The sequence below is a fragment of the Pelophylax lessonae genome (assembly GCF_965119305.1).
Source record: "Pelophylax lessonae genome assembly, chromosome: 9".
Classification (NCBI taxonomy): domain Eukaryota; kingdom Metazoa; phylum Chordata; class Amphibia; order Anura; family Ranidae; genus Pelophylax; species Pelophylax lessonae.
The window spans coordinates 126,797,852-126,823,830 of NC_138776.1; the positions used below are offsets into that span (position 1 = coordinate 126,797,852).

General features: G+C 44.8%; 1 long non-coding RNA gene across 1 annotated transcript in view; it reads right to left on the minus strand.

Annotated features, from left to right (window-relative positions):
• LOC309563237 overlaps nt 1–25,979 on the minus strand; it is a 566,624-nt gene that overhangs the window by 362,217 nt on the left and 178,428 nt on the right. Inside the window, exon 2 of the long non-coding RNA XR_014225713.1 lies at nt 21,771–22,100. This is a non-coding gene — a long non-coding RNA (uncharacterized lncRNA). The remainder of the gene's footprint in view (nt 1–21,770; nt 22,101–25,979) is intronic.

Here is a 25,979-nt window from a genome sequence, read left to right on the forward strand (position 1 = left end):
TTTCTGTTGGTTACTTGGTGGTAACCTGACTATTAAGTCAGAAAGGCACAAGGGCCAGAGTCAGGTCTATTATAACTGCAATGGTACTAACAAAAAGGAGCAACTTTATAGCGATTGTTAGTAACCTCGGCGACACGGCTGTACCTGGTTACTATTCAGAAATACGCAACCGTATGTTTGGAAGTGGCATTTCAAAGTATCATTTCGGACAGTACATAAACTCTGGAGGTTTATGGTAACATTTCAGTCACACGGCTATACCATGTGACCATTTAGAAATGCATGGCATAAAAGACACAATATTGCAAATTTTGTTGTAACTTTTGTTGCCTGCCTAGTACATGCTGCCTATACCATGTTACCATACAAATCGCACACCATTCAAATATGGATAGTCAAGCTGTACCTGGTTGCTAATCAAATATATACAACTTTGTTGTTAACAGTGTTTTGCCACCATATGACTACATCTGTGTGTCCTGGGTATCCTGTTGACTATCAAAAAATCCACGACATGGATGTATAGTGGTGTTCGGACATATAACTATACCTTGTTGTTCGTCAGAAATTAGAAAACTTAAAAGTTTGTATTCCTTCTGGTATGTTGGTTATATGAAGGTGGTCAGGTATCAGCAATACTCAACACGGGAGTTGGTGTCCCTTCTGTCCTTATATGCAGGGCCGGTTTTAGACAAAGTGTGGCCCTGGGCAAACCTAAAAGTGGGGCCCCAAATTTTTTTAATACAATGCTGCCCCCCCCCCGGCCCGTCCCTTTAATACAATGCTGTTTCCCCCTCCCCCCAACATTTGGGAGATCAGCATTGTATTAGAGGGAGGGGGCCGGGGGGAACAGCATTGTATTAGGGGGAGGGGAACAGTATTGTATTAGGGGCCCTAATACAATGCTGATCCCCCCCTCCCCCCCTAATACAATGCTGACCCCCCCAGCCCTCTCCCCCTAATACAATGCTGACCCCCCCCCCGGCCCTCTCCCCCTAATGCACTGCTGATCCCCCTCCCACCCCCTTAATATACTGCTGACCCCCCTAATACAATGCTGATCCCCCCCTCCTCCTAATACATTGCTGACCAGTGACCCCCCCCCGGCCCCCTCCCCCTAATGCACTGCTGATCCCCCTCCCACCCCCTTAATATACTGCTGACCCCCCTAATACAATCCTGATCCCCCTCCCCCTAATACAATGCTAACCCCCCTCCCCCTAATAAAATGATTAACCCCCAGCCCCCTCCCCCTAATACAATGCTGTTTCCCCCTCCCCCTAAATTGGGGGGGGGGGATCAGCATTGTATTAGGGGGAGGGGGCCCCAGGGGGGGGTGGCAGATGAGCATTGTATGGGGGGGGCAAGTGAAGTCAGGCCAGCATTGTATTAGGGGGAGGGGGGGTTAGCACTAGCTATTCAACACCACAGCTCAGCAACCCATGCATGGATTTATGTGGAAACAAGTGCTATGTCCCCTGGGGGGGGGGGGGGGGGGGGTTAACACGCTTTATGTTCTCTATATTTTAAGCTTGGGCAGTTCTTACATATTGAGAATATTGAAACTCTGCGCTGATGTTCTATTTGGGTGTGGATACGGAAATTGATAAATAAATATATAGATAGTAAAAATTAGGCTGCAGCCTCCCTAAACCCAAAGGACCATATAGTGAATGTAAAATGAGGTAGGGTGATGGCGCTGCCCAAAATTAACTATGATGGTGGACAATACCAATAATAAGGGTAAAAATGCACTAAAAATCCACGTAATAGAAAAAAGAGCACTAAAATACAGCTGTATGATAAAATCTTAAAGGAGAAAAATTAAAAGGTGCAGATGTGCTAATTAGGTATATAAAAGTGATGTGTGCAAATATAAGTGGACAAGAATTCAGTAGGTCTGAGACAGTGAGAACAATAAGTATAAATCAGATCAAATATACAAAGTGTAAAACCTGGATCATATAAGTGAACCTTATAAATAAATTAGTGATGTAAAAATACACATGATATGATATAAAACTGATAAACAATTAAAAGTGCTCTGCGCGTAGTGAAATGCCCCAAATAGAATCACACCCGGGGGTATAAAAGTGCAGTGACAAAATTAAAAGGCCAATTTTAGTGATAAGTGCCTATAAGGCAGGTGCTGTGACCATGAAAAGAATATATAAATATATAAATATGATGACTACAGTTCAGTATTAATAGCAGGTGATGATATATATAAATCTAATGAACACAGTTCATTGTTGATAGCAGGTGACAGTTTTCTTATACCAGAGATACAAGGAGTGACCCCGTGGTGGGCGGTGAGGTGCTAGGTGACCCCTCTAGTGAATAGCGCACTCACCATAAATACCCACCCCACACAGGGGTATAGAGCGGGTATATAGATGTATCCTGCGGCCAGAAATCCTCTACGGATCCTAGGTGGGGGTGTCCTGGAAGGGTCCTAGACGGAAAGGAGGTTCCCCAGGGAAAGGTGCGCGGGATCTAGTGGGCTCCTGCCAATAGGAAGTTGGCTTCCAGGTATCCACGGGGTGTCACTCGTATTGATGTGTGAGGGTATAGGGAATAACGGAAAGGCACATAGCGTGATACCGTCTAGACAAGTTTATTGGTGTTAAAACATAAAAGAGGTACTCACATTTATGCAGTAGTTTATAAGCATATAACGAGCGGTGGAGCACAATGCGGTCCGAGCCTCGATTCCAAAAAACGGAAGTGATGCGACACGCTGTACGCTTGGACTTTTTACTTTTGTCACTGCACTTTTATACCCCCGGGTGTGATTCTATTTGGGGCATTTCACTACGCACAGAGCACTTTTAATTGTTTATCAGTTTTATATCATATCATGTGTATTTTTACATCACTAATTTATTTATAAGGTTCACTTATATGATCCAGGTTTTACACTTTGTATATTTGATCTGATTTATACTTATTGTTCACACTGTCTCAGACCTACTGAATTCTTGTCCACTTATATTTGCACACATCACTTTTATATACCTAATTAGCACATCTGCACCTTTTAATTTTTCTCCTTTAAGATTTTATCATACAGCTGTATTTTAGTGCTCTTTTTTCTATTACGTGGATTTTTAGTGCATTTTTACCCTTATTATTGGTTTTGTCCACCATCATAGTTAATTTTGGGCAGCGCCATCACCCTACCTCATTTTAAGTTCTTACATATTAAACTCCCAACATGAAGCTAATGACAATTTACCTTACCTCTTTATATGTACCCTCCCTGTACATGCCACACACTGCCTGTAAGGCTCACCTGAGATCATGCTGCTCTCCTCTGCTGCTGTGTTGGGCTGGCCTGGCGTGTCTGTGTGGGGAGGGATCGGCGTCGGAGCCGTGACAGCCTCAGGCTCACCCAGTCAGTTGATCCACCGCCGCGCACTCCGCGCAGCCGCCCCCGCCTGATCCGGATATGACGTCATGCCGCTCACAGTGGCTGACGTAGAAAGAGTATATCGGCCGGTGTCGGGGCTGCTGCAGCGGCTATTATCAGGGCGGCCGCGGCGCCGACCCCAATGCTTAAAGCGGCCGGCCCGGTATCCCGCTAGGCCAGTCCGGCCCTGAGAGTGACATGGGGCCCCTGGACATTCGGGGCCCTGGGCAATTTCCCAGGTTGCCCCCCCCCTAACGCCGGCCCTGCTTATATGGACTTATGAAGTTAATGTTGTGTCCTGCCTGATCTAGTCTATCTAGCGGCGCCTCAGATATATGCATGTATGTCTACATCCTTTTTTTCTCTGGGGTAGTGCGTCACTAACGCACAATCGGTAATCTTCTATATGGGTGATATTATTTGTATATATATCGCCTTTTGTCACAGACCTTATATCCCCAGGGAAATGGAAGGCTCAGAAGCTTTGATTGCAGAAGCTTCAGATACCACAAGACACAGTACTTTTCTTATTAGGTCATACCAGAGGTCTTCCTCTGCTTAAAAACCTGGTAAGGTCATAAGACCCTAAAAGAAGGATAAAATATCCTCCTCTGGCCTTTAGGAACTCTGTGCATGGGAGTTTATCACTTCAGCCAGACAGTGGCGGAGCCAGAGGGCTAGCTGGGGTAATTGCCACCCCAGACAAAATCCTTGCCACCCCTGTTGCCACCCCGCTCACCAGTGGCATCGGCAGGGGGGGTTTGGCCGGGAACTCGGGGCTACATATCAGCACTTTAACATTAAAGCCAGTGATAAGTGGGCGATTCGGCGGGGGGGGGGGGGGACAGCTGCCAAGGAGAGTGATTGCAGCTGTCAAACTTAGGCATTGATGTCGGGTGTGGGCGGGGCCATATGCGGGGGCTGGGGCTCCGCCCCTTGCTCCGTGGAGAAACAGAAGCTGGCTGGGAAGGAAGGTGGCGGGACCAATTGTAGCTGCTGTATGGGCACACAGAACATCCCATCCTCCCCCAGCATTCAGAGCCAGGAGGATTTTCATTTCATCCTCTGCGCCTGAAATTGTCTCCACCCACCTCCCTGCAATCAGAGAGAGAAACTGACTGAAGCTGGATGGGGCAGGAAGGATTCAGCCGCGGGATGGATGGATGGTGTCAGCGCCGGTTCCTGGACTTGGTAAGTGTTACTGGCTCTGCCCCCCTCCCCCCTCTCTCACTACTACCCCCCCACTACCACCCCCTCTCTCTCACTACTACCCCCCCTCACTACCCCCCCCCTCCCTCTCACCACCACCCCTCCCCCCTCCCTCTCATTACCCCCCTCCTCTCACCACCAGGAATGCATACACATATGTATAAACTCACAGTCTATAGCATAATCTGCCCACATAAGTCTCTCATATGAACAATGCTTGTCATTAAAATATCATAAAATGAATTATAAAATAAATAAAATCCACCAAAACAGCAGAATTAGCTTAAAAGTCCATAACTGCTAAGAGTCCTGGGATGATGACTAAACGTGCAGATGTAGTACTGGATCACCAATGCATGCCACCACCATGCTCAGAGGGGGAGTAAAAGAGCAAACTCACCAACACTACTGGCTTAGCCACTCTCATGACCAAGCAAACAAGCCAAAAAACAATCACATCCACCTGGAGGATCCTGGGTAGACAAAATTATGTGTGATCTCACAGTGCTCCAAATCATGTGGAGAAAAAAGAGCTCCACTAGTGTGATAACGTTTAAACAACTTTATTCACATCCACATTTAATAATATTGCACTCACATCTTAGTAGCACATCCATCGCTCGTGCCATCTGTCCAGGTGGATGTGATTGTTTTTTGGCTTGTTTGCTTGGTCACGAGAGTGGTCTTTTTACCACCTAGCAATGCCCTTGCCGCTCACGCTCGCTTATGCTTATAACATTACATAGCATAGCTGAACCTGAACGAGAGGGCGCCTGTGTAGCTCGTTCTCTGTGACTCTGACTGAGCGCGGTGAGCTGAGCAGGAGCGGTGTGCAGGCACGCGTGATTGGTTAGCTGTGCAGCGAATCACGGCGCCGCTGCTTCTCACCGCACTCAGTCACAGACAGTCACAGAGAACTAGCTACACAGGGGCCCTCTCGTTCACTTCTTCTACCTATAACCTTAGGTAAGACTCTCTCTGGTCTCTGCATGATTGAAGGGGACACGGCACGCTGGTCACTACATTGATAGGTTGGCAATCATGCTGGTCACTACATTGATGGGTTGGCAATCACGCTGGTCACTACATTGATGGGTTGGCAATCACGCTGGTCACTACATTGATGGGTTGGCAATCACGCTGGTCACTACATTGATAGGTTGGCAATCACGCTGGTCACTACATTGATAGGTTGGCAATCATGCTGGTCACTACATTGATGGGTTGGTACGCTGGTTACTACATTGTCAATTGATGGGGGGGCATGCTGGTCACTACATTGATGGGGGGCAATATTGTGCAGCCCTACTCATAGGCATGCGCACGGGGTGTGCCTAGGCACACCCTAATCACCCCCATGCAGTGCTTCTGCCATGGCCGCCGCCGCTGTGTCTGCTGCTCTCTGCCCCTGGCTGCTCAGCTCCCGAACCCAATCCTGTCGGTGCGGAGACTGAGAGGGACAGTCTGAGGGAGGACCCTGGCCTGCTGTAAGGGGGCATCTATATAGGGGACCTCACCTCACCCTGGCCTGCTGTAAAGGAGGATCTATGGGGGACCTGCTCTAGCCTGCCCTAAAGGGGGATATATGGGGATCCTGCTCTAAAGGGGATCTATGCCATAGATCCCCCTTTAGAGCAGGGTCCCCATAGATCCCCTTTAGAGCAGGGTCCCCATAGATCCCCTTTAGAGCAGAGCCCTGTGATCGGTGTGCGGCCTTAAGGCTACATTCACACCTGAGCGTAGCGTTTTTCGCGCGTTTTTACCGCGATTTTACCGCGATTTTTGCGGCGTTTTTTACCGCGATTTTGCCGCGATTTTTGTGCAGGCGTTTTTAGATTGAATAGAGATCAATGGAAAACGCCTGTAATCTGCCCAAAAAGAAGCTCATGTACTTTTTTGAGCGTTGGGCGTTTTGTATACAGCTTCAAAACGCTCAGATGTGAACAGGGGCCATTGAAATGAATAGGATTTGTCTTGTTGGGCGTTTTGAGAGCTGATCCTAGAGCAGAAAAACGCCCCAAAAACACCCCAAAACGCCTACATGTGAACGGAGCCTAAAACATTTTTAATTAAATAAACAATTATTAAAGTAAACATTATTCTTTTACCGCTTAGGATGTTTGTTTACTTTTATTTATAAAAGTGTGTGTATATGTATGTGTGTGTGTGTGTGTGTGTGTGTGTGTGTGTGTATATATATATATATATATATATATATATATATATATATATATATATATATATATATATGCACACACGCATGTATATTGACCCCCCAAAATAATACCTTGCCACCCCTTTGCCACCCCTGTTTTAAAAGTCTAGCTCCGCCACTGCAGCCAGAAGGGTAAGGGACGTGGTAGTCTAAAGAGTCAGCATCAGGACCTGTCTGACCCGTATGCCCTACACTGTAGTTTTACGTCTTGGGATGTATCCCTCCTGGGTACCCTACGGTATTAAAAGGGCTCAGCTCCTTTCCGCTTAATTGCGGACAGATCTATAAGGAGTTAGTTTATAGCCTGATATCTACAATAGGGCCAAAATATTAATTTATCTAGCTCCTGTCTGCTTATGGTGGACCAGGGGAGGGCTGGCAGCCTTAAGCCTGGGGGGCAAGTCCGGTCAAGTGGCCCGCTGAACTACCGAATCAACTCACCATCCATGCCCAGCTTTTTAGTGGGACTGCGACATTGCGACGGACAAATCTGACACATAGTGACACTTTTTGGGGACCAGTGACACTAATACAGTGATCAGTGCTAAAAAATGCACTGCTACTGTATAAATGACGATGGCAGGAAAGGGGTTAACACTAGGGGTGATCAAGGGGTTAAGTTTGCTCCTAGGGAATGCTTTCTTACTGTGTGGGGGATTGATGTGCTAGAGAAAATAAAAAGATCTGTGTTTCAGCTCAGCTGAAACACAGATCTCCATCTTCCCGTGACAGAACAGCCGTCTGCCTTGTTTACAAAGGCAGACCGCCGTTCTGTCATTCTCCTGCATGATCGCAGGTGACCTGCTGATTGGCTCCCGCTGTGTCGCGTCCCCTAGAACCCGTGCACAAAATCACGCATTGGTATGTGATTTTGCACAGCCAGGCCGCCCTGCCACACTATATATGCGGTGGGCGGTCTGGAAGTGGTTAAGCTGGATGAATGGGTCCTGTAGTCCTGCACTAGTTGGGGGATCGGGGGTGGGTGACACATGCTGAGCTCTGAGGGGCTTATGCTGGGACCTGTAGTCCTTCACTTTTGGGGGGATTACATCCCCAAAAGCAAAGGACTGCAAGTCCCAGCATGAACCCTGGCTGAGATCTACACATGTAACCTCCTCCTTTGCAGCCAGCTTACGCTCCCATGACACAAGGGGGAGCCCCAGGGGACCTCAGGGACCCAATACCTTTAAAGGAGGTTGTAAACCCATGAAACTATTTTTTTTTTGCTGCAACCTGAAAGAGAAACCCATAATGAGCTAGTATGCATCGCATACTAGCTCATTATGAAATACTTACCTTAGAACGAGCCCCCGCCGTGCTGCCCGCTTACCAGTATGACGGGCGACATGTCCAGTCACCCGTCTTCCGGGATTGCGGCATCCGGCCATCTGATTGGCCAGAGCCGCGGGAGCCGACAGTCACGGCACCGGACTCTGAAGAAACGGCACCAGCGGCCGTTCCTTCAGAGCGCATGCGCCAGTGACGCCACTGGCTGCATGTCAGGTAAATATCTCTTTAAAGAGGAAGTAAACCCTCCTCTGACACTTATACCTATAGGTAAGTCTATGATAAGGCTTACCTATAGGTACTGTAAATATCTCCTAAACATGCACCGTTTAGGAGATATTTACCTTACATGCAGCCAGTGACTTTACTGGCGCATGCGCTCTGAAGGACCGGCCACTGGTGCCATTTCTTCAGAGTCCGGTGCCGTGACCGTCGGCTCCCGCGCTCGTGCGCGGGAGTGACGTCACCGCGGCTCCGGCCATCCAGCTAAACGGGCGGCACGGCGGGGGCTCATTCTAAGGTAAATATTTCATAATGAGCTAGTATGCTATGCATACTAGCTCATTATGTCTCTCTTGCAGGGTCAAAAAGAAAAAAAAAAAAAAAAGGGTTTACAACCTCTTTAACTGGACTGTATACAGCCTGTATATTGATGTATAGCTGCTCCTGGCTCTAAATACTTGTCTCATACCTGTATAATACAGGTATGAGACAGGTATATAGTGCCAGGAACAGCTATACATCAATATACAGGCTGTATACAGTGCCAGGGGGAAAGTACAGGGAAAAAATGTCCACATCATGTCACTTTTTTTTTTTTTGCCGCTGACCCGCCGCTGTTGCCCGTTGCAGACTTGCAGTTTACTAGGCCAGGCCAGCCACCTCTTCTGCATCGGCTCTACGTTGATGGGATGGAGGGAGGAGCCGGAGGTGGGAGGGGCCGGGCGGCTGGGGCCAGTGATCGGCGCGGAGGGCGGCCGACGGTGCTTTGCATGATGGGTCTCCTCTCCTCTCTGCTCTGGAGACCGATACGTCACTGGTTGCTAGACGCTAAGCGGCCGGTGATCTAGCAACCAGGTCTCCAGGGCAGGGCCAGGGCAGGAAGTGACAGCGTGTCTGTTACTGTGACTCACTGACTAGCGACATACCGTACCGACGGACGGCGGGACTGACCCCAAACTGAGCGGCCTTTTCTGAGGGGGATTAGACCGGCCCGGGGGGAAATTGCCACCTTGCCCCCCGGGCCAGCCCGCCTCTGTGGTGGACAGATCTATAAGGTTGAACCTATAGAAGAGGTTCCCTTTTTACGTTTTGGTCCTCAAAACTAGCTTCCTGTAATTGTCACTTCAGCCAGAAGTGTAGGGGATTCATAAGATCTTTCTGGAAAAAGATCTTTTACGTTTTATCTTCCCAGATAGAAGTATTCGCAGGCCAGTTCCCTTAGACCTGCCCAAGGTAACCTCTTCCTTTACAGGAAGAAAGTACGATTTTTACCATCCTTGGGTGGTAACCCTAAGAATGCAAGATAAATGGAATTTCACGGATTAGATGTGAGGAGCCGCCTCCTCAATTAATTATGGAGGACCAGGGGATTTGGGAGAGCCAATCATCCGCTGATCCTCTACCCTGGACCAATAGGTCTGCGGGCCTAAAAGCTTTCAGTCCCTGGGTGGTTTGGATAAGCCATTAACATGGCTTATGAAGTTTCAGGTGCTCCGGCATTAGCAAGCTAAAAGCACACTTGACAAGAAGCCCTAAAAACATCCTGAGCCGAAAAAGCTGGAGCATCTGGAGAACAGATCCGCAATACAGCCACCTGGTCCAGACATAGCACGGCTCTGAAGAATTACCGTGTAGAAGTACTGTCTCAACTAGACCTAGCCTTTGGCCGGAAGGTCTTACAGGCAGTGGTCCCACCCTAAAGTAGGCCTATGGGTAATCTAGTATCCTCTCATGTTGGGCCGTCCTGGAAGGCGAGGAGAGAAAACTTACCGTTAGTTTACCGGTAACGGCTTTTCTACTGAGCCTTTCAGGACGGCCAGCCTACCCGCCCTGTTAAAAGGGTGCAAGTAAGAGTAAACTTAGGTGGTAAGTACCTATAGAATTTTTGGAACACTTCCCTCGAAAATGGTTGTGGAAGATACTTTTTTACAACTGTTAATTGATTGTGTTTCCTGTGGGGAGGAGCCTATCATTTCTCATGTTGGGCCGTCCTGGAAGGCTCAGTAGAAAAGCCGTTACCGGTAAACTAACGGTACGTTTTTTTGTCACAGGTGTTTGAAAAATGACTAAAAAAAAAATTTTTTTTTTTTACACAAAGTTGTCATTGAAATTATATATTGCTCACACATGCCATGGGTATATGTGTAATTACACCCCAAAATATATTCTGCTGCTTCTCCTGAGTACAGAGATACCACATATGTGAGACTTTTTGGGAGCCTAGCAGTGTACGGGAGCCCGAAAACAAATCACCACCATCAGAATTTCAAAGGGCGTACATTTTTCATTGCATTTCTCACTACCTATAACGGTTTAGGAGGCCCTGAAATGTCAAGATACCACAAACCCCCCCCCCCCCCCCCAATGACCCCATTTTGGAAAGTAGACACTCCAAGCTGTTTGCTGAGAGGCATGGTGAATCCATGCCACAAGTTTTGGGAAAATTACAATTTTTTTTTTTATTAATTTTTTTTACACAACGTTGTCACTAAAAGATAAATTTCTCACACATGACATGGGTATATGTGGAATGACACCCCAAAATACATTCTGCCACTTCTTCGGAGTATGGGGATACCCCATGTGTGAGACTTTTTGGGAGCCTAGCTGTGTCTACTTTGCAAAATGGGGTAATTTGGGGGGGGTTTTGTGCCATCTTGGCATTTCATGGACTTCAAAAGTGTGATAGGTAGTAAGGAGTGAGATCAACAATTTACGCCCTTAGAAAGCCAGAAGGTGCAGATTGTTTTTCCGTGTCCTGTACGCGGCTAGACTGCCAAAAAGTCTCCCACATGGGGTATCCCTGTACTCAGGAGAACTCATCATGGACTCATCATGACTCTCAGCTAATAGCTTGGAGTGTCTACTTTGCAAAATTGGGTCATTTGGGGGGGGGGGGGGGGGGGGGGTTTGTGCTATCTTGAAATTTCAGGGCCTCTGAAACTGTGACAGGTAGTGCAGTGGTAAAATCAGCAATTTACGCCATTAGAAAACCTGAAGATGGGGATTGGTTTTCGGGGTCGCGTACACAGCTAGGCTCCCAAAAAGTCTCACACATGTGGTATCCCTGTACTCAGGAGAAGCAGCAGAATGTATTTTGGGGTGTCATTTCACATATACTCATGGCATGTGTGAGCAATATATCATTTAGTGACAACTTTGTGTAAAAAAAACAACAACAAAAAAAAGAAATAATAATTTTCCCGAAACTTGTGGCAAAATATAAAATATTCCATGGACTCACCATGCCTCTCAGCAAATAGCTTAGAGTATCTACTTTGCAAAATGGGGTCATTTGGGGGGGTTTTGTGCTATCTTGTAATTTCAGGGCCTCTGAAACTGTGACAGGTAGTACAGTGGTAAAATCAGCAATTTACGCCATTAGAAAACCTGGAGATGGGGATTGGTTTTCGGGGTCCTGTACACAGCTAGGCTCCCAAAAAGTCTCACACATGTGGTATCTCTGTACTCAGGAGAAGCAACAGAATGTATTTTGGGGTGTCATTTCACATATTCCCATGGCATGCGTGAGCAATATATCATTTAGTGACAACTTTCTGTAAAAAAAAAAACAAATTATCATCTTCCCGAAACTTAGGGCAAAATATAAAATACTCCATGGACTCAATATGCCTCTCAGCAAATAGCTTTGGGTGTCTACTTTCCAAAAAGGGGTCACTTGCGGGGTGTTTGAACTTTCCCGGCATTTTATGCTCAATCTTAGCCACACATCACCCACTCTTCTAACCACTTGAAAACCAAACCATTTCTGTGACTTTTTGTTTACATGAAAAAATATTTTTTTTTTACTAGAAAATTACTTTGAACCCCCAAAGATTTTGCAAATTTTTTTGTCACACGGTATTTGCGCACAGATTTTCCAAACGCAATTTCTGCGAAAAAAAATAATTTTTTTTTAATTTATTGCACAAATACACTATATAATTCCAATTTGTTTGGTAACATTTAAAAGATGATCTTATGCCGAGTACATATGACATGCTTTAAAAATTGTGCACGCCTGTGCAGCGGCAACAAACTACGTACATTTTTAAAAGCCTTTAACCACTTAAGCCCCGGAAGATTTTACCCCCTTCCTGACCAGGGGTTTTTTGCGATTTGTTTTTACTGCGTGACTTTAACGGACAATTGCGCGGTCGTGCGATGCTGTACCTAAACGAATTTCACGTCCTTTTTTCCCCACAAACAGAGCTTTCTTTTGGTGGTATTTGATCACCTGTGCAATTTTTTGGTCATGCGCTATAAACAAAAAAATAGCGTAAATTTTGCAAAAATAACAATATTTTTCACTTTTTTTTATATGAAATTCCCCCCCAAAAAAAATGTAAAAATCAAAATTTTTTAACATTTTCGGCCAATTTGTTTTATGCTACATATGTTTGGTAAAAAAATTGCAAAAAGCGTATTTTGATTGGTTTGCGCAAAAGTTATCGCGTTTACTAACAAAGGGAAAGATTTTTGTCATTTTTGGTGCTTTTTTTTTAACGAGTAATGGCGGCGATCTGCATTTTTTTTTTTTTTTGCGGTACTGCAGCGGACAGATCGGACCCTTGACTGACATTTTTGACACTTTTGGGGGTACCAGTGACATTACTGCAGTAATCAGTGCTATATATATGCACTGTTACTGCAAAAATGACACTGATAGGGAAGGGGTTAGCTGTATTGGAGAGGGAGGGGTTAAGTGTGTCCTAGGGGCGTGATTCTAACTGTAGTGGGACAGGTCTCCTAGTGTAAAAACAGAGATCAACGGTTCTACATAGTAGAACCGTCTGATCTGCATTTTTACACAGGGGAGAATGACAGGCGACTTGTTTACATAAGCCTTTCTCCCGCTCTACCGACGATCGTAGTGTGAGCGGCGGACATCGGGTCCGCCGGTCACACGCCCGCACTCCTCTGTGAACGAGCCGATCGATCACTCTGCCTGGCCGGGGCTGACTGCCGCAGTAAATATACTGTGCGCAGTCAGCAACCGGTTAAAAGTCTTTACAGGTTACCACTTTAGACTTAGAGGAGGTCTACTGCACGAATTACTGCACTCGACCTGGCGTTCGCGGCGATACCTCACATGCATGCTGCAATTGTGGTTTACATATGACACTAGACCAACGCTTGCGTGCGCCATTGCGCGCAAGCGTGGGGGGACAGGGGGAGGCTTGATTTTTTTTTTTTTTTTTTTTTTTTACTTTTTTATGTTATTTTGACACCTTTCCTTTCATTTTTTTTTTTTTTTTTTTATCATTTTTATTATCACAGTGCATTTAAATATCCCCTATGATAGCAATCTGTAGTGACAGGTACTCTTTTTTTAAAAAAAATTTGGGGTCTTTTAGACTCTATATCTCTCCTCTGACCTTAACGCATCTGACCACACCAAAATTGGTGTGATAAAATACTTTCCCAATTTCCCAATGGCCCTGTTTATTTCTGGCGAAAACAGAAGTCATGAAATGCTTGTAGCTTCCGGTATCTTAGGCCATAGAGATGATTGGAGCCATTCTCATCTCCAATTAGCTCTATGGTTAGATAATTGAACCACCGGCTGCACTCTCGGGTTAACCGGTGGGACAGGAGAGCCCGAGGTAAAACCACGGAAGGCTGCGGAAGGCAGCGGTCGGGGGGGGGGAGTCCCCTCCCACTGCATGTAAAAGCAGTCTAGCGGCCAATTATCTGCTAGGATTGCTTTTACATGTAAGCCGACCGCTGGCTGTAAAAAACGATACCAGGATGATGCCTAAATCTGCAGGCATCATCCTGGTATAACCACTCAAAGTCCAGCAACGTACCAGTACATTGCTGGTCCTTGTTAGGCATATAGTGTAGGTTTTTTTTTTCATGCAGCCTGTGGGCTGAACGAAAAAAAAGAGAACTTATCAGAAATCAGCACAGGAATATTGTGTAGTATTACCCATCATTAACCGCCCAAACATCCACCCACTTAATTTAATTACGGTTATACACGACACTATTCCACGTATACCTAAATAGGATTTTAACTGCAGTGCTGAAATCAGAAAATCACTACAGCTGCTGCCAGCAAAGGTATCCGTACATGCTGAGCGCAAACACTGTACCTGCAAGAGAAACAGGTTCACAAAAGAATGAAAAACAAAGTACAGTAACAGTACAGTAGGAAGAGTAGAAGAACATATAAAATGACTGACACAACAACTGTTTTTGGATTCTTTTATTTTTTTTCTAACTGTTTTTTTCTCTGAACTGCGATTTTTCCAGCTTGGGTCTCTCAAAATGTCGATAGCCATCGAACATCTTTTGAGACCCTGTGTTTGTGTGCCCTACACTATGTCGCGCTGTACCCTACACTAATACTCCACTAGTGTATGGTAGCGCTCGAAACATTCCCCGATGCAGAGACCAGGTTGGTCAGGACATTTGGGACAATAATAGGTCCCAAATCTATGCCACGCCTAAATCCACGCCTGCTACAGACACAACATCTTCTTTGGGGGTATCTTTGGGTAGGGGTACTCGGGAGGACATGTGAAAAATGCCTCTCATGCAGCCGACTCACTGCATCTGGAAGGGGAAGTTGGGCAGACATGCCTCCTGGGTACATGTAGGCAAGGATGATCTCTTCCTGGAATTCTCGGAAGGATCCGGTGCGTCCTGACGCCCTGTATAGGACAAAGGCATTCATGATAGCCAATTGGAATAAATAAACGGACACTTTTTTGTACCAGGGTCTGGCTTTACGGGCAACTAAATATGGCGCCAAAAGCTGGTCGTTAAGGTCCACCCCTCGCATATTAAGGTTATATTCGTGGACACAGAGGGGTTTCTCCATAACGCCAGTTGCCGTAGGAATTTGGATCGTCGTGTCTGCGTGAAGGGAGGACAGAACATAAACATCCTGTGTATCCCTCCACTTCACCACAAGCAATTTGTCCGTTTTCAAGCAGGCTCTCGCCCCCCGACTATGACGGGAATCTACAAGCCATTGGGGGAAGCCCCGGCTATTAGGTTGCATGGTGCCACATGCGCCAATTTGTAATTCGAGCAAGTGACTAAATAGTGGCACGCTTGTGTAAAAGTTGTCCATGTACAAATGGTACCCCTTTCCGGATAAGGGTGACACCAAGTCCCAAACAATCTTGCCGCTGCTCCCTATGTAGTCTGGGCAGTTGGGGGGCTCCACACAGCTATCTTTTCCCTCATAGACCCGGAAACTAACTGTATAGCCTGTGGCCATGTCACACAGTTTATACAGCTTGACACCGTACTTGGCACGCTTGCTGGGGAGGTACTGTTTCATAGCAAGGGCGGCCAGTAAATTTAATCAGGTACTCGTCAAAGCAGACAACTTGTTCGGGGGTGAACAAGGCTGCAAACCGCTGATTGAAGTGGTCTATGAGGGGTCGAATTTTGTGGAGCCGATCATATGCAGGGACTCCCCGAGGACGACAGATTTCATTGTTGCTGAAATGCATAAATCACAGAATTTGCTCGTATCTCGCCCTGGACATGGAGGCAGAGTACATGCGCGTATGGTGAAGTGGGCTAGTGGACCAATATAGCCCCAATTCACTCTGTTTGGTTATGCCCATGTTGAGGGAAAGGCCCAGAAAGATTTTAAATTCGGAAACCGTTATTGATTTCCAGCCGAATGGTCTGGCAAGGGGCGCATTTGGGTTGGCGGTGATAAATTGTTGTGCGTATAAATTTGAATGATCCACAATAGATCTGAAAAGATCTTCCGTGAATAACAGCTCAAAAAAGTTCAGGGGCGTAAAACCAGTGTGTATTCCAGGTTTGGCAGTGAATGGGGGAAGTACTGGCGCTGTAGAATCAGTGGGTTGCCAATTGGGATATGCCAGTGCATCAGGGAGGGCGCTATGGGCTCTACGGGCCTGTCTTCGAATACGCTGTGGCTGTGGGGCACTACTCGTGCTAGCCACTGCACCAGCTTCAACTGCACTTATGGGACTCGCCACGTCACCAAGTGATACTGCAGTGCTGGTTGTACTAGGTCCAGGGTGTACTAGGCCACTGGTGCTTGCCAGGTCACCAGAAGGATGAGCGTCACTAGTAACCACACTCTGCTCCATACGAGCACCCTGCGATTCCTGCATCTCAGCAACTCCATAATGGGGTCGGGTACGCCTGGGTCTAACAGGGACCCATCTGTCGTCGGAGCTATCTGTCAGGGAGCCGCTGCCGTCATCAGGTTCGTATACTGACCCTGATTCTGCCAGTGTAGCTTCCCCATCGATATCATCTGACATGGTCAGTATACTATATACAGTACCTCTTCACCACTGTACCAACGTTTGGTCATTTTGGTAACTAAATTTACCGGTACAGTAGTGTGACTCACAGGTAATAAAAGCACCTGGTTGTCAAGGACTATTTCAAGCGCTACCAAAAAAAACTGCTAATTGTGTTTTTTTGTAAGTGACAGTAATCTATTGATTACTCCACTTACCTGGGTGGGATGGGCTGGGCAGAGGGGTTAAACGCAGGTGCTGACCGGAATCAGTGCAGATCGTACAAACACCGCGTTTTGGGAACCCTAAGCTATGGGGACGCTAGTATAGTTCTGATCAGATCAGATATTGATCTGTTCAAACACTATACTAGTAATGGAAGTGTATGTGCGTGTGTGTGTGAGTGTGTGTGTGGTAATCAAGGGGTTATTTCTAACTATGCGCCTGGCATCTGCGCTTTTTTTAGACTGACACTAACACTAGCTAATGTCACCTGTGTCACTAATAATAGTGATCAGAAAAAAAATGTACACTATAAAAGTGACACTGTGACAGGGCACGGAAGGGGTTAACTGGGGGGGATCAGGGGGTTAAATCTTTATGGGGGGGGGTGGCGGGGACCCTAAACCTCCTTTGGGATAGAAACAAACTTGCTAGCGCAAACTCAAGTCACAATCACACTAATACAAAAAACAGTAAAACAGTATATTACGTGTGTATTAGTGTGCAATGTGACAGGGGGGAAGGGGTTAACTGGATGTGATTAGGGGGGATCAGGGGGTTAAATCTTTATTGGGAGGGGGTGGCAGGTATCCTAAGGATAAAAGGAACGGTGGCAATCGCTAAACCTGGTCACAAGTCACACTTATACGGGTATATAGAAAATGCTATATACTGTATACAGTGTGTGTTGTGACAGGGGGTGATCAGGGGGGATCAGGGGGTTAAATCTTTATTGGGGGGATGGCGGGGACCCTAAACCTCTTTTGGGACAGAAACTAACTCGCTAGCGCTAATTCAGGTCACAAACACACTAATACAAAATACAGAAAAACAGTATATTACCTTTGTATTAGTGTACAATGTGACAGGGGGGAAGGGGTAACCTGTGGGTGATCAGGGGGGGATCAGGGGTTTAAATATTTATTGGGGGGTAGGTGGGTATTTTAAGTGAAAAAGGAAGGCCCGCAAGCGCTATACCTGGTCACAAATCACACTTATACGGGTATATAGGAAAATGCTATATACTGTATACAGTGTGTGTTGTGACAGGGGGTGTAGGGGTGATCAGGGGCTTAAATATTTATTGGGGTAGGCGGGGACCCTAAACCTCCTTTGGGACAGAAACGAACTCGCTAGCGCTTATTAAGGTCACAAATACACTAATACAAAATACAAAAATACAGTATATTACGTTTGTATTAGTGTGCAATGTGACAGGAGGGAAGGGGCTAACTGGGGGGGGATCAGGGTGATCAAGGGGTTAAATCTTTATTGGGGGGGTGGCGGGTATTTTAAGTGAAAAAGGGGGGGTCGCAAGCGCTACACCTGGTCACAAATCACACTTATACAGGTATATAGGAAAATGCAATATGCTGTATACAGTGTGTGTTGTGACAGGGGGTGTAGGGGTTAACTGGGGGGGCGATCGGGGGTTAAATGTGCCTATCTAAGTGTAAAAGTGTGTGCTTGGTGCAGTACTTACAGTTAGATGTGCTCTTTTCTCATGCTGGATCCAAAAAGGATCATGGGAAGGGAGAGCACGTCTTTTCTGAGCCTGTGTTTACATTTCACAGGCTCAGCACAGAATCTGATTGGGCAGAACCGATCTACAGGTCCAGGCCAAAAATGATTGGCCTGGACCTTATGACTGATCGGTTCTGAACCCAATCAAGCCATTGGCGGCGGCGGGGGGGGCGCGGGAGTGCGCACCGGACCGGCGGGAAGTGCCGATGTAGACCTACGTTAATTTGCCTGGCCGGGGCTGACTGCCGACGTAGATAGTCGTGCGGCGGTCGGCAAGTGGTTAAGTGGTTTAAAATAGATTTTGGTCTCAAATGTGTGTTTTGCACTGGCAGGGAAGGTGTTAACTCAGGTGCAATCAAAGGGTTAAGTGTATGCCTAGGGGGTGTTTTCTAACTGTGAGGGGTATGGGCTTGTGGAATCAACACAGAGACCTGTGATCCTAAATAGGAGGAACACAGGAGCTCTGTGTTGATCCCTTTAGAGAACAATGGTCTGCTGTGTTTACAACAGCAGATTGTCGTTCTCTCTCCACGGGGAGAGATCGTGGGTACCCGGCGGCAATCCCCGCTGCAAGCCCCATGAGTTGGTTTCCCCGCTGGTTAATGGGGGCACGTACGCGCACCCGGGACCGCTCCCGCGGATCGCCGTACAGGTACGGTGATTCACGCAGCCGAGCCAGCCTGCCACAGTATGTATGCGGCGGGCAGTCGGCAAGCGGTTAAAGGGATGCAGACCCTGCCACTTCCCTCATTAAAGACCTGCAGGGGCAGCAGCTGATTGATAATTATAAAATCACTCGCATACAGATTACCTTTGCACATGGACAAACAAACTGTTTCTGTTTGGAATAACAAAAGCTAGGAATCTGCAACAAAGTTTGTTAAAATCCTTGCAATGTACATACAGTAGATCACCCAGAGGGGAATGTTTTTTTCTCAACAAAAGTAAAGCTACTCTTTAAAGCAGTGTTAAACCCAAAATCAAACATGTAATATGTTAAAGCTTATCAATTATTACATGCCTGCATTCATTTTCTTTTTTTCCCCTCTCTGTTTTCACCTGGTTATCTGACCGGTAACACACCTCTAGTACTAGAGTGCCCCCACTCTGGATGAATGAGCACAGGGGCACATCAGACAGAAGCATTGTCAGTCTTGAGGGAGGAGATAATTAAATGTACTCGCAGATTTAGATACACTAACAAATTAAAGCCAAACTCCTGCTCACTTTTTATATTCGTTACAGCAAACAGTTTTTTCCTTTTGGGATAAAACATGAATGATCATGATCAGTAGGAAGACTAACCTCCTCATAGACAACTAAAAAGATAATTAATGTCAGTGGTTACTAAGAGACAGAAATTCTAAATTGTTTCACCCCTGTGGACAGTATCACAGTACTTTTTTCGCTCACTGATAAATGTTGTGAAATTTTTTTATTCACTTTCTGAAATGCTTGTTAGTGTATATTCCAGTCACCCTAAACAGTAACATGTTTGTGGATTGAACAACATATACTGCCAATTACCTTATATGAGAACTCAGCCAGTCATGTGGCCCTCATTTATAATCCTGGATCATGTCTTCAATTAATGACACATTATTCTTTTTAATGCATGTTTTTTTTATATGTCTAACTTTTCAGTGACATCGTAAAGAATTCCTTAATGGATCGTCTACAGAAACTGCAATGCCATTTTACTTGGAACCTGCTTGGAGAAGATGTAGACCTTGATAATGTGGAAGAAAGGCTAAATAACCAGATTGTGTTTTCGCCAGATGCACTCAAACACAGGATGTATAACCTCCTGGCTTACCAAAAGCATCTTAAAGGAGACCATGAGGAAGCTATTCTCCAGCTCCAAAAAGCTGAGGCACAGATCCAAGAGTCCAGCATGTCAGAAGACACAGATGTTAGGAGAACTGTCATGTATGCTAACTTTGCCTGGGTTTTCTACCATCAGAACCAGTTTATCCACAGTTTAACCTATGTTGAAAAGGTGGAGACCATTTTAAAGCATTATGAGTCTCCTCCAAAGAAAAACACTCTTCTGTTGGATATATATGATGAACAAGGCTGGACTTACTTATCCTTTGCAGGAAAATACTATCAGAGGGCTGCTGAGTGCTTTGAAAAAGCTCTAGAACTTGACCCAGAAAATCCAGAATTGAATTCAGGCTATGCCATGGTTGTGTATAGAATGGAAGGTTTCAGCAGCAACACAGAAAGCAAATCTTTTCCTCTCTTGAAACGAGCTGTTAAATTAAATCCCAAAGATACAGTGGCAAAGGTTCAACTTGCTTTGAAATATTTAGATATAAAGGACCATGATCAAGGAACTTTGTTAATAAAACAAGCTCTACAAGAACAACCAGAATCTCCACGTGTTCTTGGATATGTGGCAACATTTTACAGAAGAAATACACAGATAAGTGAAGCTATTAGAATATTGAAGAAAGTGCTCAGTTTAACTCCTACCTCCAGTAATGCTCACTATCAACTTGGCATATGTTACGAAAAAATTATAAGAATGCCCACCCATTACAATAAGCAGCAAATCACTGAAGCCATTGCAAATGCAATATTTCACTCAGAAAAGGCTGTCAAACTAAAAAGGTCATCTGTGCCATATCACATTTTATTGGCTCGTGTATACATGAAAGCTAATGAACGTCAAAAGGCAAAAGAAGTATTAGACAAAACTCTGACCATGAATGATATCTGGCCTGAACAGAAACAAGAGCTCCATTTCTACTTGGCAAGATTTTTCATATATCCCATAAAATCTGAGTCTGAAGCAGTAAGGCATTATAAGGAAGTGATAAATATACAAAATCCATCATGGTTTAGAGAAATTGCCATAAAAGAACTGCAAAAACTTGGGGGAACCATATGAGGGAAACAATTGTAGCCATTGGGCGTTACTATTGATACAATAAAAATTTAAAAAGTGCCACTTTCCAAGGATCAGAGCAAATTATGGTTTGGTAAAATTATGGACTTTTTTAGGCACATAAACTCCCAACAATTGTAAATAAAATGAAATTATCTTTATTACAATATTATAAAATTCTCCATCTTAGCCAAATTGACGTAAAATCAACAATAAGATCAATGCCCCCTACATATTTGGAATAGGTATATTCCCCCCCCCCCCCCCCCAAGAAAAACTGCCTGGCTTTGTAATCACTTAACACAAGATAATTATTGATAATCTTATTTCTTCAAGGTATAGGGGTCCCAAATTCCAAAAATTGTAGTTCTACATTCATGACTTGGTCGCTTCCCCAGGTGGTTTATGGTGCGTCTACCATGCTATTGAAACCATGATTGTGCAAAATTCAATGGGTGTCACCAGACATGCTTTGCTTGGGTACATCCACCAGCAAAGATGAGAGGACATCGCAGCAATGAAGTACTACAGAAACACCTGGAGTCAGACAACTAGGAGTACTTAGAAGCATGTTCTGCTTTGCAAGCCACATTATCATGACATAATACTGTTCTATAAATAATAACGAAAACTATAGCAGATATTAATTGATCTGATCTTAACTGCTCTGAATATGGAAATGTAAATCTGGCTATATATACTACACTTTATATTGATTTTGGCAAGGCCCCATTGCATAAATCTTGAAAAGGGAAAATTCACTTTGCAAAGTTGACATGCTCCACTCCTTTAACAAACCCACCACAGTGTCTCTGCTAAGGGCTCCCTGACCTACTCGCCTTGCCAACATTTACCCACTGCTCCTTTCTCCACTGTCACATGACTGAGGAAGTGATACGACCACTCCCCCCACTCACAGACACTGGTGATAGTGCTGATTGTGATGAAGGACACAATAGCAACATATTAATGAGCATCATACAACCAAATTCTCATTAGAGCAATAATAGTACACTTGCTTTTAATGATTTAGCATGTTTTGTCACCTTTTGACAGTTATGTGTTATTCTGGTTTTCATTGTGTTGTAAAATTTTAACATTTACAGTAATCCCCGCTCCATCGCGGTTCAGTTTTTGCGGTCCCGGTAATTCGCGTTTTTTTTTGTAATGTTATTTTACTATATAAATCATTAAAAATGAAATATTTTTGTGTTTTTCGTAGCTCTTGCTATGTCTCTTAGTATCTTTTATGTGTTTAAATTAGTTTCTATTGTTTTAAAAGTGTGTTTAAAGACCTTAAAATGCTTCTACACGTACAGTGACAGTAAAAAAATCATGCCTACAATGCATTTTAATAGGGTTTTTCTATTTCGCGGAATTTCACTTTTCGCGGCTGGGTACTTATAATCAGAAAAAAAAAAGGTTGCTAAATAATAAACACATTAAATCAACAAATCACTGGAATAAAAGAAAATTCCTCTGAATTTATCTGTGTTAATAATATAAACCATATAAATGACTGCTGTTGCATTGCAGTGGTATCCTAAACATTTTCTCTGTGGTTCTACATATTCCACTGATGGATGTCTTTTTTAACTTAGCAGGCTCAACAATAAAAAAAGAAAAAAACTGAGGAGTTTGCTGTACTAACTATGCAATGTTAGTACATTGATCTCCCTATTGAGCTATTGTGTTTTTACAGGGGGGATGCCCTCCCACCAGAACAAACCGGTCAGTGCTGGCTGCCATTGGCTGAATGGATGCTGATTTTCTAGCATGCCCATTCGATAAAAACAAGGCATTCAGCCGGCTTCTGTCAGGCAGGCTGATGTGCACACAGGCCGAATATCGGCCGTTTTTTGTTCAACTGCCCGATACATGCCAGTTATTTGCCCCGTGTGTACCAGGTTTTACTATAGGGTAATCTCTTGCATTCAACTGCCAACAACCAATGATACATTTCGCTATTATTATTTTCTGTAGTCAATCTGACATAAAATAGCAGTACATTAGCTACTAAAATATTTAAAGTGAATCTGTGCTTTGTACATAAAAAGCGAAGCAACAGGTTTATTTTAATGTCTCTTTCCCCAGCAGCATTTACTTACCTTTCCTTTGCTCACCTTTATTTACATTCAGCTACTGGGAGTGAGGACAAGCTAGTGTAAGCTCCAAGGTACACTAGTCATAACTTACAAAAGGTCACCATCATGTTATAGAGCCAGACTAATCAGTGAGTACCAGAAATGCCACATTGAGTCGCATGACGCTGTACTGTATATCCAGAAGTAGTGAGTATTTTTAAACACCACAATTATACAGACTGGGATGCTACTGCAAGGAGGCAGTGTGGGAAAGTGACTCTGTAAGTATGGAAGCCTGAGGGGGTGGAGTGGACTATCTATTGACATAAGGAAAAAGACCCAATGGAGCCCATAGGCTCCAAAGAATCTGGACTAACCCATTATCTGAAGGAATTTACACCAGATATGTATACATATATTAAAATACACAAGTTTTTATTAAGCTCCCTAAAATCATAAGATGTACAAGGGAAAACAAAACAATCAACAGTTAACCACTTCAATACAGGCCAGTTACACCCCCTTCCTGCCCAGGCCAATTTTCAGCTTTTAGCGCTTTTGCATTTTGAATCTAATTACGCCGTCATGCAAAACTGTACCTAAACCAAATGTATGTCTTTTTTTCCCTACAAATAGAGCTTTCTTTTGGAGGTATTTGATCATTGCAAGGTTTTTTCTTTTTTGCTAAACAAATAAAAAAAGACCGAAAAGTTTGAAAAAAAAATGTTTTTGTTTATGTTATAACATTTTGTAAATAGATACGCTTTTTTCCTGCACTGATGAGCACTGATGAGGCCGTACTGATGAGGAGGCAAGGATGGGGTGGCACTGATGGGGTGACAATAATATGCAGCACTGATATGCAGCACTGATGGGCACTGATATGTGGCACTGATAGGTAGCACTGATATGCAGCATTGGTGGGCACTAATAGGTGGCACTGATGGGCACTGATGGGCACTTATGGGCGGCACTGGTGGGCAATAATGGGTACTGGTGGGCGGCACTGATAGATGACAATGATGGGCACTGGTGGGCAGCACTGATAGGTGGCAATGGTGGGCAGTACTGATGGGGAGGGCAGCACTGGCAGGCTCCCTGAGCCCTGATTGCCATCTCTAGTGGCCATGGTGGGCATCCCTGGTGGTCATGGGTGGGCATCCCTGGTGGACATGGGTGGGCATCCATGGTGGCTCTAGTGGCACCCCCCCCAAGGGTCTGCACTGGTAATCAATGCTCTGATTACCAGCACAGGCCCCCCCCTGTCAGGAGAGCCGCAGATCGGCTCTTCTCTACTCGTGCCTGTCCGGCACGAACTGAGGAAAGCCGATCAACGGCTCTTCCTATTTACTATGTGACCAGCTGTGATTGGAGACAGCTGGTCACATGGTAAAGAGCCTACCGAGATCAAATGAAAATAAATAAAACAACTGCACTAACCAAAAGACATAATTCAATCTAAAGCTGCTAGCACATCAACTGACACCTGTTGTATAGACTAAAATATACCATAAAGTGCAGCTATAAATAAACAATAATATAAACACATGTGAATGTGAATACATATAAAAAATTTAAAAGAAGTTCATGTACTTCTGTGAGAGACCAGCAAGTTCCTGTATGAGACGCTCTGGCCACCTCTTCTCAACACCGGGTGTTCCAGCTACCGTTTGGGAATTATATCAACTACCAACTTGTATGGCCCATATACTATAAGGCATTTTGGGTCCATACCCTCCTGTGAGCGCATCCACTGTCTTTTCTTTGGTGTGGGAATCTAACACAGTTTATCTTCACCTACGGATTGGATGCACTACTTCATCTCTATATACACTTTGGACTCACTTATGAACTTCTTTTCAATTTTTTATATGTATTCACATTCACATGTATTTATATAATTGTTTATTTAGCGCTGCACTTTATGGTAAATTTCTGTACCGAGATCGGAGATGTGGTGTGTCAGAATGACACACCGCAGCACCGATCGCCGATCTGCGCAACCCCCCCCCCCCCCCCCCGCATTATCCTGCTCGACGTGATATGACGGCGGGTCAGGATAATGCAACCACCTTCCCGCTGTCAATTTCTTATAGGGTGGGCGTGAAGTGGTTAAACAAGATGCCGACTCATAAAAGGTTGCACATTTCCCAAAGATCGTTTTATTGACCTCCAAAGGACAAGAATACATAATCAGATGGTAAAAAATTGGAATACAATATGCAGCTAACCCTCTACGTGTTTTGCAACATTCATCACTTCCTCAGGAGGAGAAATGAGCCAAAAATTGTCTAGAACACAAGAAAATATATTTACATTTATACAACAATACAATAATATGCAGATACACTGTATTAAAGGAAATTGGTCATTATTGGGTTGCTTACCAACGAGACAGGACAAGCGCACAAGTGAGGATACCAGGCGGGGACCCCACAACCTTCTCATCGCGGGCATGGGGGCCATAAAAAGCACTCACCAATACCCCTATTACAGTCTGGAAAAATCTAAAAATACGATGGTAGAAGGTCACAATCAAAATGGGGGGGGGGGGGGGGGGAGAAGAGAAAAAAAAGGGAAAACAACTACCAGGATAGGTAACAAACAAAACTAGAGAGAGAAATTATAAAAGAGGAGGGAGGGGGGAAGGGAAAAAAAAGGA